The sequence below is a fragment of the Haemaphysalis longicornis genome, unplaced genomic scaffold, assembly GCF_048455015.1.
Source record: "Haemaphysalis longicornis isolate Haplotype H1 unplaced genomic scaffold, Haemaphysalis longicornis Haplotype H1 scaffold_1, whole genome shotgun sequence".
NCBI lineage: Eukaryota > Metazoa > Arthropoda > Arachnida > Ixodida > Ixodidae > Haemaphysalis > Haemaphysalis longicornis.
In genome coordinates, this window is record NW_027526203.1 from 114,450,597 (window position 1) to 114,466,515 (window position 15,919).

Here is a 15,919-nt window from a genome sequence, read left to right on the forward strand (position 1 = left end):
TAGGTTGGCGCTTGGATTATATTGGTTGGCACCTGGATTATATTCACTGGCGCGGGGATTATATTCACTGGCGTTTGGATTATATTGAACGGGAAACCCTTTAGAAAGGGGCAGTCCTAGCACTTTCATAGTTTCAACTATAGCCACTTCTTTTGTGCCAAGCATTAGTTCAGGGAGATGTGCAATCTTAGTTTTGGGCCTAAAGAGTATGCCTTTCGTTTTGTCAGCATTAATACCAAGTTAATGATTATTTGTCCACTCTAGAAAAATGGGAAATACTTCTTGACAAATGTTTTCAATAACCGTTGTACTTTTTCCTGCAATTACAAGAGTGGTGTCATCGGCATAGCATATACGGTTAACTTCAGGGCGTGTAACGATACAGTGCAGATCATTAATACATAGGGAAAATAGCAGGGGACCTAATAAGGTTCCTTGCGGTACTCCTGTCTTTCCGCATCTAAGTTCAGATGAAAATTTACCTAAGGATATGTACTGTTGTCGGTGATTTAAGTAAGATCTTATAAGGTCAAGAGCAGTACCGCGAATTCCATAGGCCTGTAATTTATTTAGCGGAACGTTATGACTCAACGAATCAAAAGCTTTGGATAAATCGATGTACATTCTCAGTGTTAAAAAGTTTCGGCAAAATTCTGTAGTATTAGTTTTTTTTGTTTAAGTAATGCAGTTCCCGTAGAACAATGCCTGCGAAAACCGTGTTGAAAAGAGTGAAGGAAATTGTTTTTAAGAGTTATTTAGACAACCTAGAATATATAATCTTTTCAATCGCCTTCGAAAGAACTGGTAATATCGAAATCGGCCGTTAAGTTTTTAAGATATTGCAGTCACCGCCTTTAAATACCAGCACAACTTTAGCAAGTTGCATGCGATTGGGAAATACTCCATTTGCCAGGATTAGGTTAAATACATGGGTTAATGGCAGTGCTATAATGTCAACGACATACTTCAGAGGTTTATTTTGCATATTTTCTGCATCGCAGCCGGTGGTATTTTTTAAATTAAGAATTGTAGCAGTGACTTCCCTTTCATCTGTAGGATTCAAGTATATGGAATTTGAACAGGAGCGTTCTTCTACGACATGCGAATTGTTTTGGCAAAACTTGGAGCCTGCGAATTGATCCACAAAAAAGTCATTCAATAGATTTGCTCACGGACGCCCAGAGATAGGCTTATCGTTATGATAAACCACTTCGACTGGCTTGTTTTCTTGAGAGCGGCCGAGAACAGAATTTATCTTCTTCCACGTCAGTTCAGTTCGGTGGGTATCGGTGGCAAACAAGTTATAATAGGATGTTTTTTTAGCTTTTCTGATTATATTAGCTACTCTATAACGAACTCGCTTGAATTCTGGGAAAAGGTTATTATCCTTTGTACGAATAAACTTTTCATACAAGCGATCTTTGTAAGCTATTTGTTCCTTTATGTCTTCATTAATCCAGTGTTTACGATAGAGATTTGTTCTCCGCGTGGTCTTTATGGGGAAGCTAGAGTTATAAGCCTTAGTCAGTTCCGATAGGAATGTTTCATAGGCGTCATTGGAGTCAGTTTTTTTGTATACCCATTCCCATGTAAGCTTTTCTGTAACTTCTCTGAATTTTATTTAGTTTTGGCTACAGATATCTTGAAAAACGTGATTGATTGATTGATTGTAGGGTTTTACGCGCCGACGCAACGCAGGCGATGAGGCGCGCCGTAGTGGAGGGCTCCGGATTAATTTTGACCACCTGGGGATCTTTAACGTGCGCCGAAATCTCGTACACACGGGCGTTTTTGCTTTTCGCCTCCATCAGAAAAGCGGCCGCCGCGGCCGGGAATCGAACCCGCGACCTCGTGCTCAGCAGCGCAACGCCTTAGCCACTGAGCCACCGCGGCGGGTATCTTGAAAAACGTGCTCTTTTTTTCTTCTCCCGAACGGTGTTCTTTTTAACGGTCATAAAAACTGGTGGGTGATGGCTAATGTCAGCATATATTGTGCCTGTTGTAATTATCGACGGAGAGTGGTTGGTTAGAAAAAATGAATAAGAGTAGCAGATGACATAGTAATTCGGGTTTCACTGGCACGTACGATATCAAAACCGCTCTGTGTGACCGGGCATGTTAAGTGTCCTTGTCTTGAATTAATATCAAGTACGTTGACGTTAAAATCTCTGCCCATGACGAGTTATAGTTTGTTTTCGTTGACATCGTTCAAAATGCGTTCCACAAAGAAGAGAAACCTTTCAAAATCACCGGTGGGAGGTCTATATATGCCAACAAACATATGGGCTCCATGGCGGACGGCTACAGGCTCGTAATCATTTGTAATGTTTGTTCACTCATTTTCCATGGTAGATTGAAGGCATTCATATACGAGCACGGATACGCCACCCCAGCGCTTACTATAGCGTATGATGGAAAATTCGCAATAACCCCCGTGGTGCAAATTTTTCACATTGTTCAGTATACCGCGTTTCTGTAAGTATAATAACGCGAAATAATAACGCGATAACTTCTGGCGCATAGCTACATTATTATTTTCCGAAGACAGCGTTTTGTGGGCACGTCATGAAGTCGTTGGTGTAAGCCAAAAAATAAATAAATAAATAACGCGAGCCCCTGTGTTCGCCATGCGTGCAACAATATGAAAGACTGTGCAAGATGACCCTCCATTTATTCCAGTCAGGTACTCACCTTGCCATTTGGGATTGATGCCCTTAGGTATATATTTGATGTCATTGTGTGCATTAATGAGGAGCAGTAAACCCATGTTTCATTCCGCGTTGATGTTTGTAGTTACGTATAAACATTCAGCTAAGGCAAATTTTGTTTCGCCTCTCTGGCCTTTAATTGGGCCACCGAACCTCAATGGAGAAACTGCAATTCTAACTTCTTATCAGCGGAGGCTAAAGGTTGGCTGTACAGATACAAAAATAAACCTCATGGCCGAGGGGTTTTTATACCTGCCAACACGCAGACAGGCCAGCGATAGATGCGCACATTTGTTAACTGGCGAAAGCATTTGATTTTTCAGAAATGTGCTCTGCCTTGAGTGCGCAGCGCTACAAGCAGCTCAGAAATGTTGGAGCACACATGGCAAGTGCAGCATTCCCGGTGGGCGTGCCGGTACCTACGGTTTAGAAGCCCGCTTGTACGTGGCTACGTTTTCCCGATGGGTTTGCTCTGTTCCTCTGAATTTTCCTATTCCTGTTTCTTCGTGTTCATCCGTCCTTCCTGATTTTTTTTTTACCTTCGTATTGCTAAAACTTATTTACAACTGTATACAAATAACCTGCCCGGAAAATAAATCGTGAAGGCATAACCTAAGCTCATACTTAAGTTGCATATGACATAATAAAGGCGAATTGTAGCTTAGTGCCTTCGCTGCTTTGTTGTAATTGGGCATCGTCTGTTTTCGCGCCCCGGTGGCATAACTCGAAGCTAGTTCGGATACAGATTACAAGAAAATTGTTGAAATCAACCCCCCCCCCCCTCGCTTTTTGTACAGGTGCCTTGGTAAGATAGCACGCTATTTTAATTCATGAGCTCGTTAGCAATTTGCCTTGCTCACGTGAAAGGGTTTACTCGTTCCTTTTTCTCAGTAGCCCACATAAGTGATGCCTGATAGTGCACTCCACAAAATGAAATTGGTACTGCTGGTTTGTGTCTTCTTGGCGCTCTTTGCCCCAGCTAGCCTTCTGCGAAAAAATTTCCCCGTCATCATCATCTTTATCATAATCGCTTCTGCGGTGCACCATCAGTGTGCCTGAGCAATATGACGCCACTGGTTTAGCCGCCTTACCAAAACAACTTGATTTTGAAAATGGTTTCGATTGCGTATCTCGCGCTATTTGCATTTTAGACCATGTAAACGTCCGACCTGTCATTAACGACGGGGAGGCCGTGGTGTACCTGAGGTGCACCACACGATTAATTGTGCGCAAGTCAGTGGGTGCGCGTATTTCTGGGATACGGAGATGGATATGGCTATCTCACTTTGTATCAGGCGGATACTACGTGAGGTGAGGTGCAAACGCACAAAAACACACATAAAATACAAAAATGCATCAGAGAAGGAAAAGAGACAAAAAATCTGGAACTATCAACGTCCGCCGCAATGCTGACGACGCTTCCCAACACGCCAGGGATATTCGTCACCAGTCCTCCAGCCGCCGCATGGACAACTGGACGGCGTCGCCAACTGGTACGCCAGTGTTACCCACTAAGCTTCTTTCTTTATTCATTTACATCGAACCATTTTTCCTTAACCATCATTAAGATACGAGATTTTCGGTTAAATGGGCCCCCGGCGAAGCTTATAGCGTATTTGGACGGTGTTGCGTTGTTTTGAAAATACGAGGACCATATTGTGGACGTTGTCGAAATCACGAAACGAGTTGAGGTGGTGGCGGGAGCCTTGTAATCTGTAGGAAAAGTGCTGGTCAGTGGCACAGAGACTGGCCGACAACCCAACGAACGTTTCCCATCGTAATTTGGGTCATCCTTCCAGTGAGGCACATGGGCACTCTATTGGGGTACTACATAGGCAGTGAAGCCTATTGGCATGTGCAGCTTGGAGCTGAGCGAAAAAGCCGACAAGTGAAAAGTGTCTGGTTTGCCTTAGCACCTGTAGAGCAAGAAAGGGAGAAAGGGAAATCTTCATTCTCTAAACAGGCATAGTCCGGCCGTCGTGCCGCAGTCTCTTCATTAGGAGATGGCTGGTTCACAGAACACCGAGAGAACCTCACTAACACGAAGCCAGTGGGGCCCCAGGAGTTCTTGCGTCGACATGACGTCCATGCCAGGACCCGGGTTCAACCAGTCCTCCCAGCAAGCGATGCGGGAAGGCAGGTGCGGTGGTAGGTCTGGTGAATGGCACTCCCAGTAAGGGTGTCGTACTGATGGGTAGGTGGGGCAATTAAGTGTAGGGCAAGTGGGGCGCGAGAGGATGCAAATGTATGTAGTGGATACGGGGTGGAGTGGGAAGAGAGAAGGTTTGTGCTTTCCGGACAGCAGATGCGGCTTCACGAGAGAGGGCGGGGTGGGGGACTGGGAAACACCGTCTACTTGTCGACGTGCATCATGTTCTAAAATCTTTTCAATGCCAGAGTGGTACACATCTGGCCACAACGTGAACGGACCCGGGGAGAGTTCTCGCTTGTGCACGTGTGCTCGAGCAGTGCCGTTCACGTTGGCGAGGCCGGGGACCCATGCCGGCGTTATCTTGTGGGGAGGATGGGGGCGAACGGCGTAATTTAGGGTTTCAGAGGTATGAGGGTGTGTGATATGTAAAGTAATATTTAAATTTCGTAGCGGCTCTTTCGAGTCACTAAAAACGAACATCGGGGGGGGGGGGGGAGAGGCCGGGTGGGGCGGGGGGGGGGGGGTGGCAGAAGATTCGTTTTTTTCAGCGTACTCGAAGGCGGCGGCTATGGAGAATTCCTCGAGGGTTGTACAAGTTGGCGCGTTTTCGAAGTGGACGGTGGTGTCTAGGGACCGGGTAGGGCTATGGACGGCGACTGTACTATCTCTAGTAGTGGCGTCAAAACTGGCGTACATGAAGTTGTTTCCCGCTCCATTCTGTTTAAACGAATTCATGCGCTTGTTCAATGCTTTTGCGTGTCGTTCTCTGTGGGCCAAGTTGTGAGCAAAATGCATGTGTCGAAGAATACCCTAAAGTAATAGGTTTGAGAAGAAGGACCAGGGAGCAGGTTCGGGAGGGATGGGGGATGACTGTTTGTTGGGCAGTTTAAGAGGGTGAGGTGCGTCCGACATGAAGCAGACAGCTTTAAGCGTTACAGCAGGGCCTGAACGTGAGATGCGATCTATTCCACGCACCTGGGGGGGGGGGGGGGGGGTCATTTTAGAAGGCCCGAGATTGAGCAGAACTTTGGAGACACGAGAGCGTCCGGCGCCCACGTAACATGATAATATTTAGAGGCTGAGTTCAAGAGCTTTAAAAATGCGATTCATGCTATTTGCTGATTATTAAGTTGACGTAGCCAGTCCTCGCCAGCGCGCTCTAAGAGGCACATCTAGGGCGTGGCGCTTTTTTCAGTGGGTTCTCACTTTACTGTGGCACCCGTGGCTACTGGGGGCCCGTACATCCAACTACTTTACTTTAGCTAGTGTCTATTCTCACGGCAACCATGAGAACCACGTCAGAAATCGCTCATGGCCGTCGCGTCTCATGCGTTTCATTGGCTATGCACGGTACCAGGAGATTCTATGGGATAAATGTTCCCTAAAAAGCCATGTTCGCGGCAGCCTCTGGAGCGCTTTGGTATAGTACTTGCTTTTAAACGGGAGGGCTCAGGTTCGAGTCCGACATTGGGATGGCTTTTTTTTAGCTTTAGGAATTTTTCGGTCATCGTGATTTTGTTAATACTGTTTTTACTCCGGTTTTTACTATATAAAGAGATCGACGCACAGGACTTCTAGATAGAGTTGAGTTACGTTAAGGTTGTGGTCTGTGTCGTTTGGCTGGGTTAGATTAGGGTTGTTGCAGTTGGGCTAGATTTGGGTAGGCCATGACGCGTTCAGTTACGTTACGTTAGGTTCGGTGAGGTTATGTTATGTTAGGTTACGTTGGGGCGTAATATTATTCGGCAAATTTCAGGCCAGTCAGCTTTTATGGAAACTTCCGCAAGAATTTCCCGGACGTAATTCTCACGGCTGCCATTAGATTAGTCGCGGCCTTACTTTATCGCGCTTTAATTTATAGATCTGTATTACACTACAAACTTCATTGTTTTTTTTTTATTTCAGGCGTTCATTAGAGCTTTTTGTTTGAAATATGTAGTCCTAAGACGCAGCTTCTGCCAATTTCTACAGTCGTTGGCGGACCGTGCGATCACGTGATCAAAGCCTACTGGCAAAAAAAAAAAAGCGGGTGACGGAAACACCCCACATTAAAAATATTTATTTATCGGCGTTACCTTACCGAAACCCTCCATCCCATTTTAAATACAAAATTTCCTAGGAGCACTTCCGTCTGCTTACATGATTTGAAGCCGTAAGCTTGGCGATACTTATTAACAAGTGATACATTTTACTTGCGTATTTTTCCTGGATTTCATTTGTTTGTCTTTTGGCATGAATTACTTCGAGCGGCTTCTTTTCTGCTATACAGTGTTTTCAGTTTTTTTTCGTTTCGTGGTTAACAACGTGAGAAAGAAAACTGGCATACACCCCACCCTCCCTATAATCAGGGTTCTTCGTGGCTGCTGTGCACCTGTCTTTATTATCACGTGCCATCACGTTGCCGTGCCACGTGGCGCGCACTATTCTACAAATTTAACTTTGCCAGTTCAGAGTTTCGTGAATTTTGAAAACCGGGACCACTTCCTTCTCATAGCTCCCAATTGCGGGCAAATCGCCCAAGTGGGCATGTGCTACGAAGAAAGGAACAGCAACAACCATACCTTTCCCAATTTGTTCCTTTATTTCGCTTTCTTCACAGCTCTTGTTCTGCGAAGCTCTCTACAGTACTTCGTTTCTTTTAAGTCCAGTCCCCTCACTCCCCTGTCTTGCTTTGCCCTTTTTCTGCTCTCACTCACCCTCCTTCTCGCGTCACCCTGTTGCTTTCCGGGTCAACTCTCCCATTCTCCTCCACCGCCATAGCAGACGCCACCAGACAGGGAGTTTTGCGGCCCTAACTTCACAGGAGTCCGTAAACGTGACGGAAAGCACGAAAAATGCGACCAATGTTGAGCCACCAGGTCCACGGGGTCTCCCCACTACGTCAGTTCATCGCGATGCACAGTTCCAGCCTCCTGCTGTTCAACGCGCACGTGGTCAATATACCGAAGTCTTAAGGGACCGTCGTGTTCATTCCAGGAAAGTCAAGGTAGATGACTACTCCAACGCTGTGCAAGCCCTCTTCACAGCCCTCCAGTCCCAACTTGACTCTATAGCTCCAAGCATCTGCAAAACTATCATTGAGAGCTCGCTGAGCCTGGAGCCATTCATTAACGTGTTTTCTCCGACGCTGCTCCTACAGTTCAATGCCTCTTCGGAGCCATCCCTTGATCAACATCATGACCGCCATTTCGAGGTCCTTTCGGGATAAAGTAAAACGCGCCACTATACTACAGATGAATGCTAGACGCCTGAAACCCCATTTGTCGGACGCTCGTCAGTTTGTGTTCATAAATAACTTCCCTATGATCATCATTTGCGAGGCAAACGCAAATAAGCAGAGGAAACTTTCTGTATGCGAAATTTAACCTCATCAACTTCTGTCATGTCGCGAAAAGTACTAGTTTTCATCCGAAGAGAACTCACATATGTTCTACACTCTGTTCAGCCACATGACAGCAACCAGTATATTGGCCTCACGGTGAAAAGGAAAGGCTTATCGTTCACGTATTAGCGGTTTATATCTCTCCATGACGGGCGCTTCGATTGCAAGAGACTCGAAAAAATTTTCCAAGACACCCCTGCACCATGGATATTAATCAGAGATTTCATCGCACGCCATATCCTCTGGGGTAGCCAGAAGAACGATCTAAGAGGTCGAAGACTTGTCTCACTGGCGTCCCGACCAGAGCTTTGGTTTGTTTACAAATATTGAAACCCATGGCAGCGATTATCTTCCGACATGCATGAAAATTTGAGGCCATGATGGTTTGCATATGGGAAGAATTATCCGGCGGATAGACTGGAAGAGATTTTAATCTCGCATGGCACACATCTGCAGAGAAGGGCTTTTCTCGAGCTTAAAAATGCCATAAATAGCACTGTGGAGGACACAACGCGTTTTTTTTTTCGGATACATATCAAACTTACGGAGTTCGATGAAGCTTTAGAACATCTAAGAGCGATTCGCCGTCGTGCGTAACGGAGATACCGGCGCACAAAGTCTATTTATGATCTTCAGGAGGACAGACGTACACAAAAGAAAATTGAATGCCGTATTGCACAAGTGCAAGCACAATGATCGAAATCATTCTGCCAAAAACATGATCCTCGAAAGTCTTTGTCTCAAATCTGGAACACTCTTAGGGGCTTATATAGAACGAAGCAGCAACGATACCCGTTTAGTGCCCTGGCGCTTCATCAGAAACGCCTGGAAGTTGACGTTCCGGAGGACTTTTGTTTCAGAACTTCCCAGGGCCCAGCTTTGCCGAGCCAAAACAAGATACGCGTTGTTCTAACATCACCGGACCCCCGCATGTACCTGCTGTTTTCAATGGAAGAGCTAGACGCTGCACTATCTTTGTGTCGACGCATACCTTCACTATGATCAGACAGTGTGACATAGGCACCTCAGTACCCCCTGTCAAGGAGCCCGTCGCACCCTTTTCTGTCGTGTAAAACAGTCTTGGAAAGAGGGCACGGTCCCTAAAAAGTGGAAATCTAACCATCTGGTTCAGGTCCTCAAACCAGGCAAGATTCCACTAAACCTGGCTTCGTATCGCCCTATAGCCTTAGCAAGCTGCATAGGCAAATTAATAGAAACAATCGGTCTGGTCTGTCTGGAGTGGTATCTTGAGCACCACAATATTTACCCATACGCTATGGCTGGATCCTTACGACGCCGTTTTTCCATCGACAATGTTATTGACCTTGTGACAGCGGTTCAGCACGAAAAATCGCTCAAACGTCCATCTGCAGCGCTTTTTATCGATATTAAAAAGGGGCTTACGACAACGTACTACATAAGGCCGTTTTGAATACCCTGTAGGATTCGGGAGTGGGTAGCTGAACATACAGACGGAGTTATCTTCGCGATGCTCTTTTCCCCTGGGTTTCTCCTCCAAGCCGCAGCAGCGCTGATGATTTGACCCCGGGTATCCTCAACCGACAAACTCAGCCTCCGATACAAAACTGTAAATTTATTTACAGCCCAGTGGGCCGCAAAGAAACAGTGCTCGAGTGGAGCCCGCAGACGACGGCCCGAGAGCTCCGGCGCCCAGACCTCGTCTGCCTGTCTTCATCTTCCCCTCCTCCTGCCGCTGAGGACCGGGGGAAGGGGAAAAAGCTAGTCCTCTTCGTCGGGGTCCGTCCCCATGTGGTGACCCTTAAGACATCCGGTGCGAGCAGACGCGGCCTTTCTCGGAATGCGCGGCGTTTGAGAGCGCCACGCGACACATTCTTTCCATTTCCGCGCTGCTCTTCCCAGGGACCGCACCAGTTAGTGCGTCGGAACACCCGACAGACGGATTCAAAGTTTTGTATCTAGGTGATCATTTTTTGATGAGACCACCGACGGCACAACCCCCCAGCACTAGGCTTCCCGGGACGTCCCACAACGCAGTGTTGTTAGCCCGACATTGTTCAATCACGTTGATCGGACTTAAGAAATCCACTGTACATCTCTCCACATATGCTGATAATATTTGCATTTGGGCATCAGCGGTTTCATGTCGTCAGGTTTGGGCACGCGTTCAAAAAGCTGCGAACCAGACATGCGTATTTTTGCGTCAATATGGACTTAAAACAGCACCAGATAAGTGTGCATTGGTGGCATTCACTCGTAAAACAATGTCAAAATATGGGATCTATTCAAATGGACACCCTATTTCTTACGTAAAGAGTCACCCCTTTCTTGGAATCATTATCGATCGGGACTGATGATGGAAAGCACAAATCCCATCTTTTAAAAAAGGCTTAATGGAACCGTCCAACTTTTCAACTTTCTGGCCGGAAAGACGTCGGGCGTGTCTATTCGCTCAATGCTACATCTTTACAATGCACTATTTCTCAGTGTTCTACGTTACAGCCTGCCCGTTCTGTCCTATACCAGCAAAACCAACCTGCGTGCGGTTCAGGCGATACAAGGACGAGGTCTCCGGGCGTGTCTTGGTCTACCGCGCTGCGCTTCAACAGTGGCAACCATATGCACCGCAAGAGATCATCCGATAACGACCGCCTTTGCATTGGATGCACTCCCGGCTTACATTGGACATCTCGCTCGGCTGCCTCATCACAACCTTGCATCTCTGCCGCCAACGAGACCACGGGCATCCTTTTCTAATATAGTCGCCGCTCACTGCGAGAGCTTACCCTGAGGATACACACCTGCAGTACGACCATCATCACCTCTGTGGTGCCTCTCAAATCCAGAAGAGCATCTAACCATCCCGGGAATAACCGAGAAAGCGGATATGCCCCCACAAGGTCTTCAACCGCTCTCTATGCCCTTTTTACATGAAGCTTACAGAGACCGGTTTCATGTCTACACTGGTGGCTCGGTAACAAACTCAAGTTCTGCGGGAGCTGTAATCGTGCCAGCCAGATCTGTAAAGTTCAACTCAAGCTGTTCGATTCAATAACATCAACTGCACCGAACTCACAGCTATTCGCGAGGCTCTTCTGTACTTACAGCAAGAACTACCACAAAAATTGGCTCTGCTTTGCAACTCCAGACCAGGTCTTCAGCCTCTGTCGTCTGCTCTCCGCCGCGGCCCGTACGAACAGCTTGTGGCCGAGATTCGTCAAGACTATGACTTCCTAGTAAGGTATGGGCACAAATTTATTTTTCAATGGCGTCCAATCACCCTGCGCCATTTTTGGTGTTGAATGCGCAGACACAGCGGCTCATTATACACATGGAAGTGCCCAATTGGGAGAATTCCGTGGTCTCGCCATGATGCTGCAAGGTCACTGCGCTCCACCGCCCGGAAAATTATTCTTTGGAATTCCCCGTAGTTTTCAAACTCCGCTCTTTTCTTGCACGACCCATTAACATGCCCCGCTCGAATGCCACCCTACTATGCGGCATGTGTATAGGAGTTACTTTCACCAAAGCTTACTCCTTCACTATCGGCACGGCAGACAGCCCTGCCTGTGACGTGCGTGCCACGGACGAAACAATAGATCAGCTCTTGTGTCACTGTGGCCGGTTTGCAACGCAGAGACTGCTCCTGTCCACCGCACCTCTCAAACACCGAGCAAATCGGATCTGCCACGCGCTGATTTTAGAGGGCGGAGCTTTGAAGCAAATCTTGGGCCAGGCCCGAGTTTTAAAAGAAATATGGGGGTTATCTACTTTACGCAACGGAGTGCATATTGTAACTCGATTCTAGACAGCGCTGCACGCGGATGTTCGTGCAAGACGTGATTTTTCAACGTGAGCGGCCTCAATGCCAAGCGTGCTCTGCGCGATTGCGCCGGTGTCGTGCGAGCTTTTTCGGATGCTCTAGTATCACTACTCTATTAACTCTAGAAGCTGGAAACTCGGAAGCGGGACTTCTGGAATAGCGCCCCTGTATGTGACATTTTCTTTGTTAGTAAGTGTAGTATGGGATGCAGCTAGGTGCTACATTGTTCCCGCGTGAGCATAAAGAAACCTCACCTCGTGCTCCGTTACTTGTAGGGGCATTGAGTTGGGAAAGAAGCAGCCGAAATAACCTGCAGTGTCAAATCTGTGAGGAGCGAGTACGGCTCGTGAGCCGGTTTACACATGTTCAACTTGACAAACCAAGCGCACAACTCTCTAAAAAGAGGGACCATAGTTTTGAAAGGACGCGGTAGCGCTATGTATATGCACGTGTTCTGGGGTTGGGGCGCCACTTTGACGGCCGGAGAGAGAGCCAAAACCGCTGAGGGGAGCCGAGGGCGCAATCCGACCTGCGCAACTGTAAAACCGAGACGCAGTATTGCGTATCACTTTGCGCTCTTGCCAGAGTGCTTCGCTCGGGAGTTTTTGCTCTGTCTCCGGCCCTCAGAGCGGCGCCCCAACCCCAGAACACGTGCATTTACATAGCGCTACCACGTCGTTTCAAAACGACGGCCTCTAGTTTTAGAGAATTGGGCCCGTGGTTTGTCAAGCGACAGCTTGCTTCTGTTGCAGCAAATAAAACATCTAGAATTTCACCGCAAGCAGTACACAGACGCTGGTCGGCGCCGTCTGCGCGAACACGCAGTGAACTCCGCAGGGAGCGCGCAGAGCGCATTGAAGCCGAAATTTGATGCACGATAGCTCAGCTTTCGCGGCCAGAGCGCGCAGTAAACGTGCACCTTTCTAAGGGCAGCCCCCCTTACTCTTCCTCACCTACCCACGTCTGCGCTCCAACCTTGGAAAGAACGAGCGATTACACGCTTTCACTCCGCGCAAGCACATGAGGCGCTAGCTTTCTCCCCGGCTGAGATCTTGTTTCACATTGATAGAACGAGGAATTTCATAAGTCTGTGCGATCTGTAATGGAGATTTTACTACAAAACAGCTTCTTTGGTACCGTTCTTGTGGCGTCCAGAACTGTACAGTAGTTTATCGCTAAGACGATAATGCGCAGGCGCGGGAAACAAATAAACGATGTGCGCGAAAACCTGGCGCGCGACTACCTTGAAGAGGCTACACTACGAAAAACACGCCGCAATTAGCGTCACTCGCGGCAAAAGCTTGCCTGCTCCTTCCTTCGAACAGCACAATACGACAGTTCCATATCAGGGAGTGCTGTAAGGCACGAGCCTAAACACGGGAGTAGCGAGGGCTGCTCGTAAACACCACTGCACCGCAGATGAAGAGAGCGGACGAATGGAGCAGAACAAGCGAATAGATAAGCACGTAAATTCGCCATCATTACATGGTGGCAAGATGGACCGCGACGCAATGCGTAAAATACAGATGAAAGCTATTTGAAAGCGTTCGGCAGATGGCAAAGCAAAGTATCCCGAGCTGTAAGATAACTAATTACTCCTCAAAGGCAACGGCAAAACATGGACTCTCACGATTTGGTCTGGTCATTCATGCTTTCCACTTCACAACCCAGAAGTGCTTTGGTGTCCTACGACATTTTAATTAAACGCTGATCAGCCATGTATGATGCACCACTAATCAAAGCAATTTTGTAACGACGATAAACCCCATTCATTTTTCTGCAGCCCCATTAAGTACGAAGTAGCAGTTTACATAGAAACAGTCCGGATACCCTCGGTAAGATATCATGTACACATCCTAATTGGAGTATAATTCTGCAGACTCCAGTCACGAGCCAGTGACTAGGCCACTCATATAATCAGCCAGGCCAGAAGCAGTCCCCGAAGTGGCCTCCACGGAAATCGCCAAGACTGCAGCTGTGATGGGAGACGACAGGCTTCTCCACGTTGGCTGCAGACGTGGCGGTGGGCGGTTGCTTTTCGTCGGGGGCTTGTCATGAGACTGGTAGTGCCCTTGCTTCACAAGGAAGCACAGTGCCAATAGATCTGCGCACAGATGAAAGGTTGAATCTATATTGCAAAGACCATTCGAGCTGACCAATGTAAGTTACGCATCCAAAGGCGTAACTTGGGGGGGTCTAATGCGGTCTTTATACTTCCACTCGTGCGTCTTAATTAGTTTTTTGGGGAGTTCTTGTATTTGAAAGAAATGAACTTTCGTCTTCACATACTGGTAGCTATACAATTCTATTTTGTATTCAAAAACACGTCATCTATACCCGGGGAATAAAGTTTACTGGCCGCGACTTCGGCATTGCAAGTTCATTATGTGTTGTCGTGAGGCTCATCCCTTTATTTGTACTCGTAAGCAAAGCATCACGCTTCAGAGCACCATATTTCGGAACACCATATTTTCTTTTTTTTAAGCTTCTCTGGAGATCAGCCGCAAGGCCGCAGAGAAATCAACTTCGATTGCAGAAATTGTGTCCTGTACAACTTTGCCGCGCGGTGTACATTTCAGAATATACTATAAAGTTGCACGCACGCGTCTAATGGCTATTTATAGAAAGTGGGATATGTTTTATTCGTACCCACTGATACCAAAACTATGCCCGGAAGCTACCTTATACAACTTAATCCGCACATAAAAAAGTTTAGAACAGCCGAGTTTCTCCACTGCTAGCATCTCTACATCAGAATGGTCGGTTTAACAAAAACCATATTAGTTCTACCTAACGTACCATTCATACCATGTGTACCTTTAAACCTGCACAATGAAGACATACATTTCTGTACAGGGAAAATATCTACAGAATTGAAGGTGTCGGTGCACCGAAGGCCCACAACATTTGTTGTGCGCAAACATAAAGGCTGGTGTCAGCACAAAGTTTCTTTGGGGTGCTGCATTTTGTCAAATATTGAGTAATGCTTTCGGTCCTCTCACCGGAGTATATCCGGTGAGCGGTCATCACGAGCACATCCGGGTGAAGTATCGATTATAATTCACCGGCCTAAACGCTTAATCAGCAAAGTGGGAACATTACAAAGGTGTTGCATTATGTTTGCAGTCCAAGGGTGCTTTTAAGGGACGCTCCGCAAGGTTATCCGGTGGAGGGGCTTCCTGCCCGTGCATCAATTGTATATGTGCTACAATGTAAGTCCAGTCTACGCCATGGTCGTTCAGTGCCTCCGCTAGTGTGGCAGTTTCTAGAGGATCAAGCGGTTTTTGTAACCAATAAAACCGTGTATATGAATTTACTGCAGTTCACGCATTTTCCAATAAGTGCATTGATGACATGAATCTTCCAATTGTTTTCAAGCGTGTGCTTAATCGAGTCGGTTGTCACGTTTGCATAAACCTAGTGTGTTGCTTATGCGGTTCGCTGTTGCCTTTGTAAAAATCTTTCAACAACCAAAAGTATCCTGAGGGGAATGTAATTGTTAAGTACTTTTAACTCGCTTTTCATGGGAATCATGACTATCGTGACATTTTGTAAGCCTATGGGCACCCTGAGAGTCTGTAGTAGTTCATAAAAAGCGTTTTGTAAACTTTTCTTGATCATTGTCGGCTCACTCTTTTAGGTGATGCAGGGTTATGCTATCTTATCTCACGCCTTTTCCTACCCTGTAACCCAACAGTGCCTTTTCCACTTTTTTTTAATTATTAGAGGGAACTCGCCAGGTAAGACTATCCATAGTTTTGTGTACTAACGGTGCTAGCGTACAGCTTAGTGCAGAATCCCTCAGCTGCTGTAATTATCTCTTCCATGTTGAGAGTAATGTTACTTTGTTCGTCTTTGGGTGCGTAGATTGTCTT